The sequence below is a fragment of the Callionymus lyra genome, chromosome 8, assembly GCF_982586985.1.
Source record: "Callionymus lyra chromosome 8, fCalLyr1.hap1.1, whole genome shotgun sequence".
Classification (NCBI taxonomy): Eukaryota; Metazoa; Chordata; class Actinopteri; order Syngnathiformes; family Callionymidae; genus Callionymus; species Callionymus lyra.
The window spans coordinates 4,123,676-4,139,685 of NC_141825.1; the positions used below are offsets into that span (position 1 = coordinate 4,123,676).

General features: G+C 37.1%; 2 non-coding genes across 2 annotated transcripts; both read left to right on the forward strand.

Moving 5' to 3' along the window:
- Window positions 1-14,964: 14,964 nt before the first annotated feature.
- Window positions 14,965-15,036, forward strand: trnaq-uug (transfer RNA glutamine (anticodon UUG)). The gene has a single exon. It is a non-coding gene; the product is annotated as a tRNA-Gln (tRNA).
- Window positions 15,037-15,551: 515 nt separating this feature from the next.
- Window positions 15,552-15,623, forward strand: trnaq-uug (transfer RNA glutamine (anticodon UUG)). Its single transcript has one exon. It is a non-coding gene; the product is annotated as a tRNA-Gln (tRNA).
- The last annotated feature ends 387 nt before the right edge of the window (window positions 15,624-16,010 follow it).

Here is a 16,010-nt window from a genome sequence, read left to right on the forward strand (position 1 = left end):
GGATTACAATAAGATTAATTAATGTATTTTTAAATTGACTCACTGCGAGCAAATAGTGATCTGCTCTCCCTGTCTGTCGGCTCCAGGCAGGAATGACAATCATATCTTTTAAAGACAGATCATCCTATAATTGTAAACAACAGAATTAGATATATCATGTCACAGGTAAAAACAGGACTGTGGATAACTTACAGGAAATGTACTTTTTCCTATCTTCATTGTTGGCACCACATACAAATCCATAACATGGATATGTTTCCCCTGTTGATTAAACACACATTCAGTATTTATGCTGCTTAAAAAATAAAAATAAGAAAACCGAAAGTAGAAAAGTATTAAGTGGCTTATGTCTTTCTCAATGAGAGTGGAAAAACCTACATGACGTCGAGCAGCTTCCTCAACAAGCTTAAAGCATGCATTTCCAATCTGTCACAGGGTAAAGAAGAAACAAGTGATGCATTTGTCAAGAATGCAATACAATTTTAAAGTTCACTTACATTGGCTTCCAAACATTTAGGAAGGCCCAAGTTCCAGAAGTCCTCTCTGGTAAGGCACACAGATTGGTCCTTTACAATGATCTCCGCGGGTGGTCTGAGCTCGTCCAGCACGTAGTCAAGCTAGAAATAATAGTTTAGGGAAAAAAAAATCACACATACATCACAATATAGATATATTGCAATTGTAACATTTTTATACATACCAGCAGGACTTGGTCAGGTTGCATCTCTCTTAAATATCCAACACCTGACCAGTAATCATGGCCATGCATTGAACCTAGTGATGGTGAATGCTCAGATGTGGATACTTTTGAACAAATCAAAATATAGCAAATATTTGTTATTCCATATTCTTTACATACATCATCTCACCTAACCAATACATAACAATGTATTAGTTGATCTTATTGTAACCATTGTTAACTTGCTTTTCTTATTACTTGCTACATATTAGCTAAATGCTTCAGTATGCATGAAATTCCATTCTATTAAAGGTAAACTTTTATAAATGTACCTTGTATGCTGTTCTCTCTGTTGTTAATGGATGCTGCGGACAAAAAGACATCAGGTCAATATGTAAATATAATTCAGACTGTAACTACTCTTGTAATAAAGAAATTACTTCTACCTCTTAATTCTGGTCTGATGAAGGGTTTGAGCTGGGAAATGTTAACACTCTGTTTCAGGAGAGATCCTGCAGTGTTCGCCAGCATTGCCACACCTTTCCCTGAAATGGAGGCAATGACATAGGGTCCAGACCAGTTGCACTCCAAACGCCCTCCTTTGCGGCCTTCCTTCCGCTTGTTCGCCTTAAGGACCTCATCGCCGACGTCGAATTGGAAAGACTTCACGTTTCTTCCTTTCCGAGCCTCATATGCCTTCTTTTGGCTCTCTTGTGCTGTCTTGATGTTTTGGTAGATCTAAAAAAACATACAAAACCAAATGTTATTGGATACTTGACATTCTTTGCTTCAATACATGAGGTTTTCAGATGATCATTACATTAACTTTGGCATGTAACTCTGCAACTGTTGCAGCCTTTGCCTCCAGGTGTTCTTCTGAGATTTCAACAGACACGGATGTAGTTTCCATCTCACTTGGCATCGCGTTAATTACACCTGGAGTACGGGGGTGTCTTCCAAACAGAGCGAAAAACGGTGTGTACTTGATTGACCTCTATAAAAAAAACATTTGATCTATTTAGATTTTGTTTTTGTCCACCAGAGTACTTTGTGGCATGTTACCTGTTTGGATGTGTTAATGCTTGCAACAACTCCCCGGAGATGAACATCCCAGTCATTCTGTTCATCTCCACAGTACTTGGCCAGCGCTGTTTTTATGTTTTTATTTGTCCTCTCATCCTGACCATTGGCTTGTGGATGGTAGGCAGAGGTGATGCAGTGCTTCACGCCAAGAGCCTTAAAAACACTGCTGTTGAGCTGAACACAGATAGACATAGAAAGATTGTAGGGATGATCCATTACTCACATTAATTGCCATATATATATAAATATATATCATGTACTTCATTGACGAATTCTCGGCCTTGGTCTGTAATAATCTTTTCAACAAGTCCAAATTCCAGAAGAATGTTCACAATCTTCTTGGACACTTCATGGGCACTTTTAGTATAAATGTTTTAGCCACCACCCACTTGGTGAATAAATCTGTGGCCGTCAATATGAACCTACAAGATAAATCAAACATTTTTAGTAAGACACGCTGAAGGTCGTATGGCAATTACTCTTATTTGTAAGTATCGGTTTACCGTTTTCCCTTTGCGGTGGTTGGGAGGGGACCAATCAAGTCTATCCCAAGAACAGTCCACGCCTCCTTTACTTCAATGGGATGAAGTACTGGAGCAACAGTCTTCAAAACCTCATGATGCTGGCAGCGGGGACACTCATCGACCTTTGGAAAAATATATTCCAGACCTATCTTATGTTGACTAAAATGTCACCAATTCTCAAAAAATCTCACCCATTTGTCCACATCTTGTCGAAGATTAGTCCAGTGGTATGATGCCGTAACCTTTTCATAAGTTCGGCGTTTACCTGCGTGATCAGATCATTGGGTGTCATTAGTACGAGAGTTAGGCATGTTGGAGAAATACAGAAGAAGTGGAGTAAGAAAAACAATTAGGTTAAAGAATATTGGACATACAAAAGAATAAGAACAAAATATTTACCTGGGTGACCCCCAGTACCAAGGTCGTCATGGCACATCTTCAAGACTTCACACACCTGGTCCCGTGTGAACAATACCAGGCGTAGAACATCATTGAAGCAGTAATACAACTGGCCATCTTTTAGATAAAAATAGATAGTAAATTAGTTAAGGTGAATATTAACAAATGTCCCCATTTTCTCATACATATACAATAAAAAAAACAATCAGATACAACTTTTGGAGTGAATTAGAAATATTTTCACTACATTTATATTTGTTTATTAGAAAACAAAAATTTAACATATATTAAAATCATTTTCTCATTCATATACAATAAAAAGCAATCAGATAAACCTTTTAAGGGTGGTTAACTAAGATGTTCACTATATTTGCATTTATTTATTAGAAAAAAAATGCAGATCACTTAAAAACTAGTCATTAAGATACATGTAATTAGTGCTTACCTTTGATGGTGTATTTCTTGGCTGCTCTCCTAATTATCCTCCTTCTGTTCTTAGGATTATCACAGTCAAGAGTCAGGTTGTTGTAGTCGTTATTCAGCAAGAAATGGCGAACTTCATCCTGAATGTTGTCCATTTTTCGGTCGGTATTTGATCACTTACAAGTAATCAAAGCGAAGAATTTTGAATATCGCCGATATTTATATAGACAGGTTCAGCCAATCAACTGCTAGATGTGAGAATGTCGCTGATTGGCCACTTTAATGTTACAATTAAGACCATAAACCCTAATATATTACAACCGTTTTTCAATAATATGACAACAAATCTCAATGTATGAAAATTAGAAAATGTTTATTGCCAGTAGTGTTAAAAAACACGTTTTTTTTTGTAGTGCATACATTATACAAATATGACAATTAAAAAAAATGACTCGTTCAATAAAGTGGGCATATGTACATTTAATAATTGATTTAATTGATTTAAAAAAAATCGAAACCTAAATAATTACTGAGGTGTTTATGATCCGAACTACAGACAAGTTATTGAAAGGGGAATATTCTAACTTTTTTTTTTTTTGAAAAGCGAATTATTTCGGAACTCGAATGATTTTTATTTCATTATACAGTTGTGCTTTATTATTAGTAAAACAGCTTCAGCCAATCAGCGGCTTCGTCACATGTAGCGCAGACCCTTCCGTTGGTCTCAAAGTCACGTGTGTCGTCAGACCAGGAAATGAAAGAACGGAAAGTGATTATGTTGACGAAGATCGTCTTTTTGTCAATATAAATGTTTTATGTGTGGTCAAAAGTATCATGTAAACGTTCTGTTGACGTTTCTTTAACCCATAAAAAATATTTTAAAGAGACGTTCGCATATGACGCGTGTGACGTCATCACGTAGGAAGTGGGGGGACCGATATTGTAGGGGGGACCGAAATTGTACCTACACCGGAACCCCCGATATCAGCTTCATTTTACTAACCTTTTTTGCTGAGGAACCCCGTCAGACCGGCGCAAGTATCAACCCGGAAGTGGTAGCTGCTTGGGCTTGTCTGGGGTTTATTTTTCAATAGAAGACAAGCAATCGCGTCTGGCCCTCATCCGTGTGGACAGACCGTCTAAGAAAGCCCCGGTAGAAAAACCCTTTTATGTTTTTTGGTGAGAGAAAAACCTTGCAGAGCGGCAGAAACTGACAGCATAACATAAGCATTAGCAGTGAAGGCCTCAACCAAGCCTTGTCTTTCAAGGTATCGCTCCTTCTGGCACTGACGACCACGAAGAGAGCGAGTGAACTTTGTGCTCTCTCCACTAGACCTGAGTGTCTTTCCTTTGGCGTCGAGGAGTCTTCGGTGTCATTTCGTCCTAACCCAGCGTTCTGCCCGAAGATTCTGAGTTCTCTGTTCCGGGCGACGACCATCACGCTGCGGGCCTTTCATCCGCCGGCCCACTCGGACCCGGGTCAGGAACGTCTTCACCTGTTGTGTCCAGTGAGGGCTTTGGACTGTTACTTGCGGCGGGTGGCTGTGTTTAGGCGCTCTGATGCCCTATTCATCTGCCACGGTACATGCCAACGGGGTGAGGCGATCTCCTTCCAGAGGTTTTCTCATTGGGTGAGATCGGCCATTATCCGGGCATACCAAGCAGCGGGAGGATCTGCTCCTAGCGGACTGATGGCACATTCCACCCGTAGTGTGGCAGCCTTTTGCAGGGTGTGTCAGCAGAGGACATCTGCTCAGCTGCTTCTTGGGCGGCCACGTCAACCTTTGCTAAGGCCTATCTCCTTGACGTGACGGCAGGATCAGTAGCTCATACGGTTTTGAGTGCTGCTGTGCCCCCCTCGAGGCCCACGGCTCCAGTAGACTTGGATCCTGGGCCGGCATGGCCCTAGCGATGCTGCTTCAGGAGCGGCGTCCAGCTGGGGGTACATTTATCCCGTCAGGCTTCGCCTTGGGTTTAAAACAATAGCGAAGCTGTTCGAGGGCGGAGCACCAATAAGAAGTAGAACCCCTGAGGTATCTATCATAATCTCAGGTTCTACGAATTGGTGCGAAGCCCTCTAACCTCGTCGCCCAGCCGCCGCCCTTCTCGCTGAGTTTTCAGTTGGAGGAAGTGCGGCGGGTGTTTCCTGCCTTTATAGGAAGTGGACTGCCCCCTTTTGGGTGGCGAGATCATTAAGCTTTCTCAGAGACGCCTTGGGGTAAACCAATAGCGAAACTGTTAGAGGGCTTCAATTGGTAATGTGTGGTATATAATGAAATGATAATCGTTAGCACAGGGGTCGCAACCTTTACAACTCAGAGCCATTTGGATCCGTGCTTGTAGGAAAGAAAACATTGGGAGCAGCAAAACCATTTTCGATTTAGTTAAATATTATTACATATAATGTTCACTTTTCTGTTTGCATTTATGCTATATTTAAACAAAGTATATAGATGTACATGATGAGGAATTGTTCCAAAGAAAATTAATCAACTATATTTTAGGCTTTTTGTTAGTGGATGATACCAGGCCCGCAGCCTAAAGATCTTCAATACAAGATGGTTGTTACGGAAGAGCAATATGAAGCTGAGCTCCAGTCGCTACATTACAATTAACATTTTTGTCTCCAAAAGATTACTCTGAAAATAATTTCAACCCTTAGTCGTCATAAGGGTAGAGTAGAAAATGAGTTTGAATTTTAGGTGAAATGTTACTTTAAGCATTGATTAATAACATAAGAATGTTGTTCGTCCTGATGAACTGATTCATGTTTGTTTTGAACTCTTTTTATATGTTAAGCCTTATCTGTCTCTGAAAGGTTATATATACATTAATATACTTCATAATAATTGCATCACCATTATTATTATTGTCATTTCAACAATGCAGAAAACGAAATAATTGGATACTTACTTACTTATAATCAAAATTAAATGATTTCTTATCAAACTTAACCTAATTTATATAATGTAAAGGTCTGTAACTGAAATACAAAAAATAATTTCTATACAGCAGTTAAAAAACTTTCGATTTTTTTTTTCAGAGCTGCATAGATTTAAATTACATCATTAAACAAACTTGTAAAATGCTTTAAAGCTTGTTCTTGATTGTGTTACTGGTCCTTTACGAGTAAGACGAGTGAGGGAAGATGAGCGAGTAAGTAACTGAGTAGTCAGAGTTCTGCAAGTACCCCTTTACAGTACAGGATCAGGGCAGCCTACAGTATCCTGGCTGCGCATGTGCGGTGCGGTGTACACATAAAAGCCTATAGTTAAAAAAAATGATGTATGATTGACTTAAATTTATAAATAAGATTCTGTTTTTATTCATTACTACTCGGTTACTAATTCAGTTAGTAGATATATGTAAATTGCAAGTCTAATATTACAGTATGACGTTGAGGAGATTGATTGCTCTTGCTTTGTCCCTTTTTTGGGAACATGAGATAACGTGAGTGAGCAATTTCGGCAATTTGTCTTTTTTTTTCGGCTACGCACGAGTTCCTGGGGAGAGTGACAAAAGTATTTTAGAAATATGAAGACTCTTGTAAAGACTCATGTACAGGATACGTGGGGAAAGGAAAACAAGGGGGATCCAATGCTCCATGATCCAGTTGTTTTATTTATTATTATGGTGTGCTAATGTAAATACCTGTGATTCTGTTCTTGTACACACTGAACATGTCTGCATACAGTAATTGTACTATAGTTGGAATATTCTGTATTATTAAATCTACAAAAATGTAACTGATTTAGAATAATCGATGTAGTTATACTAAAAGGCCACTAGATGGTAGTAATGTGTATAAAAATGAACTTAAATGAAAATGACTTAACTACGAGCGTTGATAAAACTTAATCATCAAATGCTACTGTAGAAATAACTGAATAATAATGAAGCTAATTATTAGATTATTTTCAAACAAATTACTTGTTTGGATCGCACAGTTAGTCAAAGGGTCCGTGTAACTTTTGGTCATTGGATTTTCGATGGGAGAGCAGATGTTAAAAAACGAAAAATGAGTGGTAATTCAACTTTCATTTAAAAAACAAAAAACGAAAAACGAAATACAGCGTGTTTTTTATTATTTTAATCCAAAAAAGGATAATCAGAATAGAAAATCAGTTGATATTTAATTTATAAGATAAACAAGAAAACATAAATTAACTGACGCACTTAAACAGAAAAATGGGTCGTTTTTTGTATAAACCTGAACAGGATGTTAGGAATTTCAGAACAAGAGAATCCCAATTGAGCGAGGAGGGTCCATCTGCAGCCGGTAATTTCAGACGGACCGTTAATCCAGACAGGAAATTGTTTCAGATGAGTGATTTTCAACAGCGCCATTTTTAAATACCTGTTATCGAGCATGTTCTTTAAAATAATCTGTAACACATTCAAAGTATAAACATGATTTTCATATCGAACGACAAAGCGTGATTAATTGTAATTAAACGGGGAGTTAGCTAGAACATTCCACACAGATTTAGTTTATTTATAATTAAAAACGACACAACTAGTTAGTAAACAGCACTTTAAAGATACTTCTGGACGATAATGGGTGATCTAATGATACCTGCTACGTAATGTGACTTAAATAAAAAACATGTTTTGAAAACTATACCGCGCATGACAGGCACGTATACAGGTGTGACACGCATTTTTATGTTGTTGTTGTTGTTTATGTCATGCAGCAATGATTACCATAAACAAGTACTTATTGTATTGCTATGAACTATTTACTCACTTATTTTTACCATTATAGAGAATCTCTCCAAGTTTTAAGATAAAGGTTTTTGCATTTTGTCTCAAAATCTAAAATAAAAGAGTGTTTATTGGTATTAAATCCTGAACAGTTTACCAAACAGACACTGGGGCACCGACACAATATCTTGGCAGTGTCATTCTTCGTATCTGAATAAAACCATGCCAATATAAGGCTTAAATATAGACACCTTCAACAGTAGTTATCATCTGATGTATTCATTTTTGCATTGCTGTGAAGATTCATTTATATGTTAACAACACATATATATAAATTACATTACTGAAAGACACATTGACACTGTTCATAAAACTATATTTACACAAAACATCCACACAACAAAAAGGAACAAACAAACCACAAAACCCAAACTATAAAATAAAAAACGAATGCTTTAATAAAAGTCGGTCAACGCTGGCTCTCTCTGTCATGGTTTTCTGTCTTGCAATGAATTGGTTAGACATGGGTTCTTCTCACAGTAATTCAATGTTGTAGGACTTGTCTGTCATGGAAGTCCCCAAAGTTCTCCATCAAAACCAGAGTCCATCATTTCCTTATTTGTGGAAGGTCAGACTGGAAGACAAATATGTATTGGAAGAACTCAATGTTTGTTTTAAGAAAAACAGAGGTTAATATTTTCATTTGCACATACTGCTGTGAAGTTGTAGGGTGCCGCAAGGACAGTATGCAAGGCATACAAAAAAAAAAAAAACGATAAAAAAGATAAATTGGAACAAGTTAAAAGATAAACGTAAGTGGAACCCGAATTTAAAATAGTTACAACCATATCTCACCATCAACATTTAGACACCAGGGTCAACCCCGCCAATTTGTTGTGGAGTGGGCTATATAAATATTTATTAAAAAAAAAAAAAAATATTAAAAAAAAGAAAGATAAATGATAATGTGAATTTTACCACACTTTTTTTCTCCAATGTGCATCCCAACATGCAAAACAAACCTTGAACTTCGAACTTTGAACAGGTTCACTCAAATCATTGAATGAGTAATAAGCAACCTGAACAGGTCTACATAATTAGGACAACCCAATCCATCGAGATTGGTAAAGTCCAGAAAGTGCATGAGCCTCTCTTTTGGCTTCATGATCTGCATGAAAATGTACAACAATTTTGGCAACTTCACAATAGCCATAATGCATAAAGTAATGGTTTTGTTTCGTCATTTTTCATCAATTTAACACCAGAAACAACCCTTGATTTCTTATTTGATGGAAATCAAGCTCAATTACTGTTATTTGTTACATCAAATGCAGATAAAAACAGCCAGAAAAAAAGAATTACTTACACACAACATCCAGTGCCCTGGGTCATCTTAAGATCACTTGAGAAGCCTGTATTTGATGTAAAATGAATTAATTGTATTTACTATTTGAATAACAACATGTTAATTATATTGATTTCAAAATACCTATTACAGCTTTTCCATGTATGTTGTTTGCCACCTTTGAGCTGAAAGTCGCCTTTCATGAGGGTGTATGGCACCATTCTGGTGCACGAAGAATTTCCGCTCTCAGGTTGCATTTCATGCTGTAAACTATGCCACGTGTGCACATGACGACACCAAATCCTCCTAGTTTGGGAAAATTAAAATAGGAGGAATTACTAACATCCAATCAAACACAACATCCCAATACTCACAATCTAATGTCAATATACTGGACTTTACTTACTTACAAAACAATACATTTACAGAATAACACTCACTGGAGGCACCCCAGATTTTCTCGAATACTTTGTCATAGGTCTGTCTTGTCCTCATTTCATTGGACAGATGTAGGAGTAGGTCATTACGGGAGCCTGTTGTGTCAAGGCCACACTCTCTGCACAATTCCTGTATAACATTAACCTAGAAAACAATATTGTATATTTGGAAGATTTAGTTATACATTATACAATAAAGTAGTTATCCACAAATGTGACTGACCCTTTGTTTTTGCAGTTCGTCCTTTAGACGCTCCTCAGTCACAGAGATTGCTGTAGTCTCAGAGCCAGGTTTCGGAGGTTTGAGTTTCAGATATTCAGTGTTTATAACACTGTCAGACCGGCGTGTCTTTTTCCCAATCCAAGGGGCCCAAAAGTGATAAGTGGGTTTTACTCCAAACGGATTTTGTCCAGTGCCTTTAATAAAAGCAATACACTTTAAAGTCACTGGGTTTAATATTTGACATATGAAATAGCAAAAAGGCCTGTACTTACTTGCAAGAAATCCTATGAATATCATCTCTTTGGACAATGCCTCCCAGAATGTTTCCACGTTTACCTCTCCAACAAAGATCTCTGGAGGTTCATGCAGGTCACTGACTGCATGAAATAAAAATAAATGCCAAATATATATTAGTATAGTTTTAAGCAATAACATAATTTCAAAATAAAAGATGAGAACATGATTTAAATGAACATACTGGATAAGTTTAAAACACCATTCTTATGCAGATCCAAAATCACGAATGGTAGGAAATCATATATATATATATATATATATATATAAACGTTGCTTGAACCTCAATTGCTTAACAAATAATAATTACTCACTTACTTACTAATGATTGAAATAAACAGAAACAATCTTGTAAGCCTACATTTGGATTACGTTATACATCTAGAAAAACAAGTTAACAGAAGCATTGCTGAAACTATGTGAAAACATTGTGACATAAAATGACAGTAAACATTTTAAAAAGTGTAAGAATTGTCATTTTACTGCGTGAAAATGTTATGAAATGACAGTAAACATTTAAAAAAGCGTAAAAATGGTCATTTTACGATGCGGAAAAGTTATGAAATGACAGTAAACATTTAAAAAACAACGTGAAAACGTAAAAAAAGAAATGTTAAAATTGTGTTAAAAAAAGCGAAAAAAAATAATATAACTACGTGAAAACTTTATGAAATGAAATGACAGTTAACATCTAAAAAAGCGTGTAAAAGAAAGGTAAAAAATCTCATTTGTTTATTTTACCCTGTTGTCCGCCATTTAACTACGTGAAAACGTTATGAAATGAAAGGACAATAAACATTTACAAAAGCGAAAAAAAAAAGAAATGTAACTACGTGAAAACGTTATGAAATGAAATGACAGTTAACATTTAAAAGAAACGTAAAAAATATTTAAAAGAAAGGCTAAAATTTTAATTTCTTTAATTTACCGTGTTGTCACAGTTTTAATTGTTTTTGCGTCTTGTACAAATTCCTCCATCTTCCTCTCTTAGTCTTCGATAAGTCTTTCACAAAATAAAAAGAAGGCGTAGTTAGTCTGAGGCCACTTCCGGAATTGACCACGCCCCCAATGCATCGTCTAAACCCACTTCCTGTCTGAATCGACGGTCGGTCTGAATCCTCTGCCTCTGCAGATAGATATACTTGAATTGAGCCAGTGCAGGTCAGGATTTGTGCAGTTAACAGGAGAGAGAATGACTTTGGAACCTTGCGCCATTACAATTTTGGAGTTGGCAAAAGATGGCTTGTAATCTGCAGAAATATCTGCAAACATAAGGCCCGAAAGTGGAGCCCAAAAAAGATTTTCGGCCAGAATATACTTAAGTTAGTGTGTGTATGTGCTAAGAACTATTGATCAACCTTTCCGTGAATAAAGGCGCCAGGTATTACTTTCTCAGGCTTCAGTTGTTACATCAATCTTGTGTTAGTGGCTTTGTCATTAAATAGCTTTTAAGCTTCAAAACAAACCAACACTACTGTATATTTAGTTTATTTTAGAGAGGCGGTTTATAAAAATCATTATGAAGAAACTTGGCCAGATAATTGAAAAGTATATGGAATGGAGAGAAAGAGACACAATGACACAAACAGACGCACAGGCAAGAAGACAGAGAGAGTAACAAACAGACAGAATTTGTTTGCAGGGATGTCTTCTTCCTCGAGGCACAGCCGTTTGCCACCTCGGAAAACAATGTACTGTAAAGAAAATACATGGCAATGCGATTAAATGCGGAATAGTTTAGCGCGTCAGACTCTCCTATGATCTGTTGTTTTGTAAATCCAGATTTCCTGTTCAGTAATAGAAAAACGACCAGTTTTTCTGTTTTAGTTCTTTAGTCATTTAAATGTTGTTGTTCATTTTACAAATTCAAAATCCACCGATTTTTCTATTCTGATTATTCCCTTTGGATTATAATAGAAAGAAAATACGCCTTGTATTTTGTTTTATTAAATGAAAATTAAATAAATTTATATTTATATTTAATATTCTCTTTCGAAACATTTATCTATGATCCGTTTAATAATAACGATGTGAATAAAAACTAATGAAGTAAACAAAGGTCGGATCTTCCTCGCGTGTTTACTTCATTACAGCATGTAAATAGGTTTTAAAGCAGCATTGTGCTATTTTTTGTCAAGTGACGCCGGTGGACTAAAGTGGTAGTGTTTAGCCCGACGGGAGACCACATTTCCAATGAGCACTCGCTAAACGTTGCAAAAGTTGCCATGTCCCGGTTTGCAGCAGTTGGACATAAATCACGACATTAATGTGATGTATTGTCTGGAAATCAATTTGAAGGAGTATATTTGTTCAAATTGTGCAGGGTTGATTTCAGTCTTTCAGTAAAATAATGTTGTATTATTACGAGTCTATGTGGAAAATTTGGATAAACTTATTACTAAAATTTCTCCATACAAGTTTGTTGTCAGTAATTTGTTATTAAAAAGTAAGAGCTCTTTAAAACATTGTTTGACGAAAAATGCAAAATAAATGAAATGTATTATCAATAATAATAAGGTACCTTCTTAAATTAAGTGCAAGCCCATAACGTTCAATATGATTCTGATCATTAAAAATATTTATTTTACATTTCTAAAGTAACATTTGTGTTTTTTTTAAACAGGATTTGTGTTTGCAATATGGCCCACATGCAGCTGTACATTCTCGACAAAGAGGTTTTGCAACTGGCAAATGCTCCCTGGAATCATATATTCACTGTAAATGACCCTACCCTGGAGCCGGTGTTTGAATCCCACTCCTCACAAGATTATTTTGCCCTTATTCCATTTGAATGTCTTTATAAAGTATCTCTGAGCTTCAATGTAAAAGTTCAAATGTTTTTGTTTCATCATCTAAACGAAAGAGCTAATATTTATATCGCGAACATTCAGGATAGCCGAGCGGTTGAAGGCGCTGCGTTCAGGTTTCAGTCTACCCTGTAGCCAGTGTATGAATCAAACTTCTCACAAGATTATTTTTGCCCTTATTCCATTTCAATATCTTTATAAAGTATGTCTGAGCTTCAATGTGAATGTAAGTAAGTAAGTAATTTTTATTTGTATAGCGCTTTTCCAGACCAAGCTCACAAAGTGCTTAAACAATCAAAACAATACTCAATAAAATATATATTTAAAAGTTCAAGATTAAACTGATAATGTTCAAATGTTTTTGTTTAATCATCTAAACCACGGTGCTTTTTCTTCTTGGGAGTATAGTCAGGATGGCTGAGCAGTCTAAGGTGCTTCTTTCAGATCACAGGTCTCCCCTCTAGGCATGGGTTGGAATCCCACTTCTGACAGCATTATTTTGCCCTAATTCCATTTCAATGTCTCTATAAAGTATGTCTGAGCTTCAATGTTTAAGTTCATATGTTTTAGTTTAATCATCTAAATTGAACAGCAAATCTTCATATGGAATATAGTCCGGATAGCTGAGCAGTCTAAGGCACTGCGTTCAGGTCACAGTCTCCCCTGGAGGCGTCAGTTCAAATCCCACTTCTCAAGAGATTATATTGCCCTTATTCCATTTCAATGTATTTATAAAGTATGTCTGAGCTTCAATGTTTAAGTTTAAATGTTTTTGTTTAATCATCTAAATAGAACAGCTTATCTTCATATGGACTACAGTCAGGATGGCCGAGCGGTCTAAGGCGCTGCATTCAGGTTTCAGTCTATCCTGTAGCCAGTGTTTGAATCTCACTTCTCACAAGATTATTTGGCCCTTATTCCATTTCAATGTCTCTATAAAGTATTTCTGAGCTTCAATGTTTAAATGTTTTTTTTAATCATCTAAATTGAACAGCAAATATTCATATGGACTATAGTCAGGATATTCGAGCGGTTTAAGGCACTGCGTTCAGGTCCAGTCTCCCCTGGAGGCATGGGTTGAAATCCCACTTCTGACAGCATTATTTTGGCTTAATTCCTTTTCGATGTCTTTATAAAGTATGTCTAAGCTTCAATGATTAAGTGCAAATGTTTTTGTTTAATCATCTAAATTGAACAGCAATATATCTTCATATGGACTATGGTCAGGATAGCCGAGCGGTCTAAGGCGCTGCGTTCAGGTGAGTCTACCCTGTAATTGGTGTTTGACTCACTTCTCAAAGATTTCTTTCACTATATTCCATTCAATGTATTTATAAAGTATGTCTGTTCTTCAATGTGAAATTTCAAATGTTTTTGTTTAATCATCTAAACCACAGTGCCAATCATTCTTGGGAGTACTGTATAGGTAGGATGGCCAAATTTAAGGCACTACGTTCAAGTTGCAGTCTCCCCTGGAGACGTGGGTTCAAATCCCACTTCTGACAGCATTATTTTGCCCTAATTCGATTTCAATGTCTCTAAAGAGCAGGGGTGTCAAACTGGTCCAGAAGAGGGCCAGGGTGGTGTAGGTTTTTGTTCCAACCAGTCAAGCACACATGAGTTAATCAATCAGGTGTCGGCTTAAACAATCAACACCTGACTGACAATTAATCGATTACTGTCTACAGTTGCCTGATTGGTTAAACTATATGTGCTTGACTGGTTGGAACAAAAACCTACACCACCCTGGCCCTCTTCTGGACCAGTTTGACACCCACCAGAGGTCGATGGATCGAAACCATCCTCTGCTAGCATTTCTATAGCTCAGTTGGTAGAATGGATGACTGTAGAGGATTAAAGCCATCCTTAGGTTAGCTCGTTCAAATCCAGCTCGAAGGAAAAACGTTTTCTTAAGGTTGAAGAGATAAACCTTTGGGATATTTCAGAGACTCTTGGATCAATGGCTAAACCTGTTCCCTATCCTCTCCTTTGCTTTAGTGTCCTTGCTTATGAAACATTTTGATTACATGTCTTGTAGTTACCATTGGTTCCATGGTGTAATGGTTAGTACTCTTGACTTTGAATCCAGTGATCCGAGTTCAAGTCTCGGTGGAACCTCTAGATTTAGAAGAACTGGTACTTCCGGTCATTTTTACTTCGGTCTATTGACTCTTGCATCATTAAGTATTCTTCCAACCATTTATTATAACATCTTGCTGTTTTATACCCACAACCCTAGTAGCAGAGTGGCGCAGCGGAAGCGTGCTGGGCCCATAACCCAGAGGTCGATGGATCGAAACCATCCTCTGCTAGCATTTCTATTGCCTCACATTCTGTAGGATAACAAGCCTTACATCTATATACATATTGTGGAAAATGGTTATACACTATGTTATTTTCTAGTCCATTTACATTCGATAGCTAGGTGGTAGAGGGGAGGACTGTACAGCATTTAAGCCATCCTTAGGTCCCTGGTTCAAATCCAGCTTGAAGGAAAATATTTTTCTTAAGGTTGAAGAGATACACCTTTGGGATATTTTAAAAACTCTTGGATCAATGGTTAAACCTATTCCTTATACTCTCCTTTGCTTTAGTGTCCTTGTTTATGAAACATCTTGATTACGCGTCAACTTGGCTCCATTGTGTAATGGTTAGCACTCTGGACTTTGAATCCAGTGATCCGAGTTCAAGTCTCGGTGGAACCTCTTGATTTAGAAGAACTGGTACTTCCGGTTGTTTTTACTTAGTAGGTCTATTGACTCTTGCATCATTAAGTAGTCTTCCAACCATTTGTTATAACATCTTGCTGTTTTATAACCAGAACCCTTGTAGCAGAGTAGCGCAGCGGAGGCGTGCTGGGCCCATAACCCAGAGGTCGATGGATCGAAACCATCCCCTGCTAGCATTTCTAAAGCTCAGTTGGTAGAACAGAGGACTGTAGAGGATAAAAGCCATCCTTAGGTTAGCTCGTTCAAATCTAGCTTGAAGGAAAAGGTTTTTCTTAAGGTTGAAGAGATAAACCTTTGAGATATTTCAGAGACTCTTGGATCAATGGCTAAACCTGTTCCCTATCCTCTCCTTTGCTTTAGTGT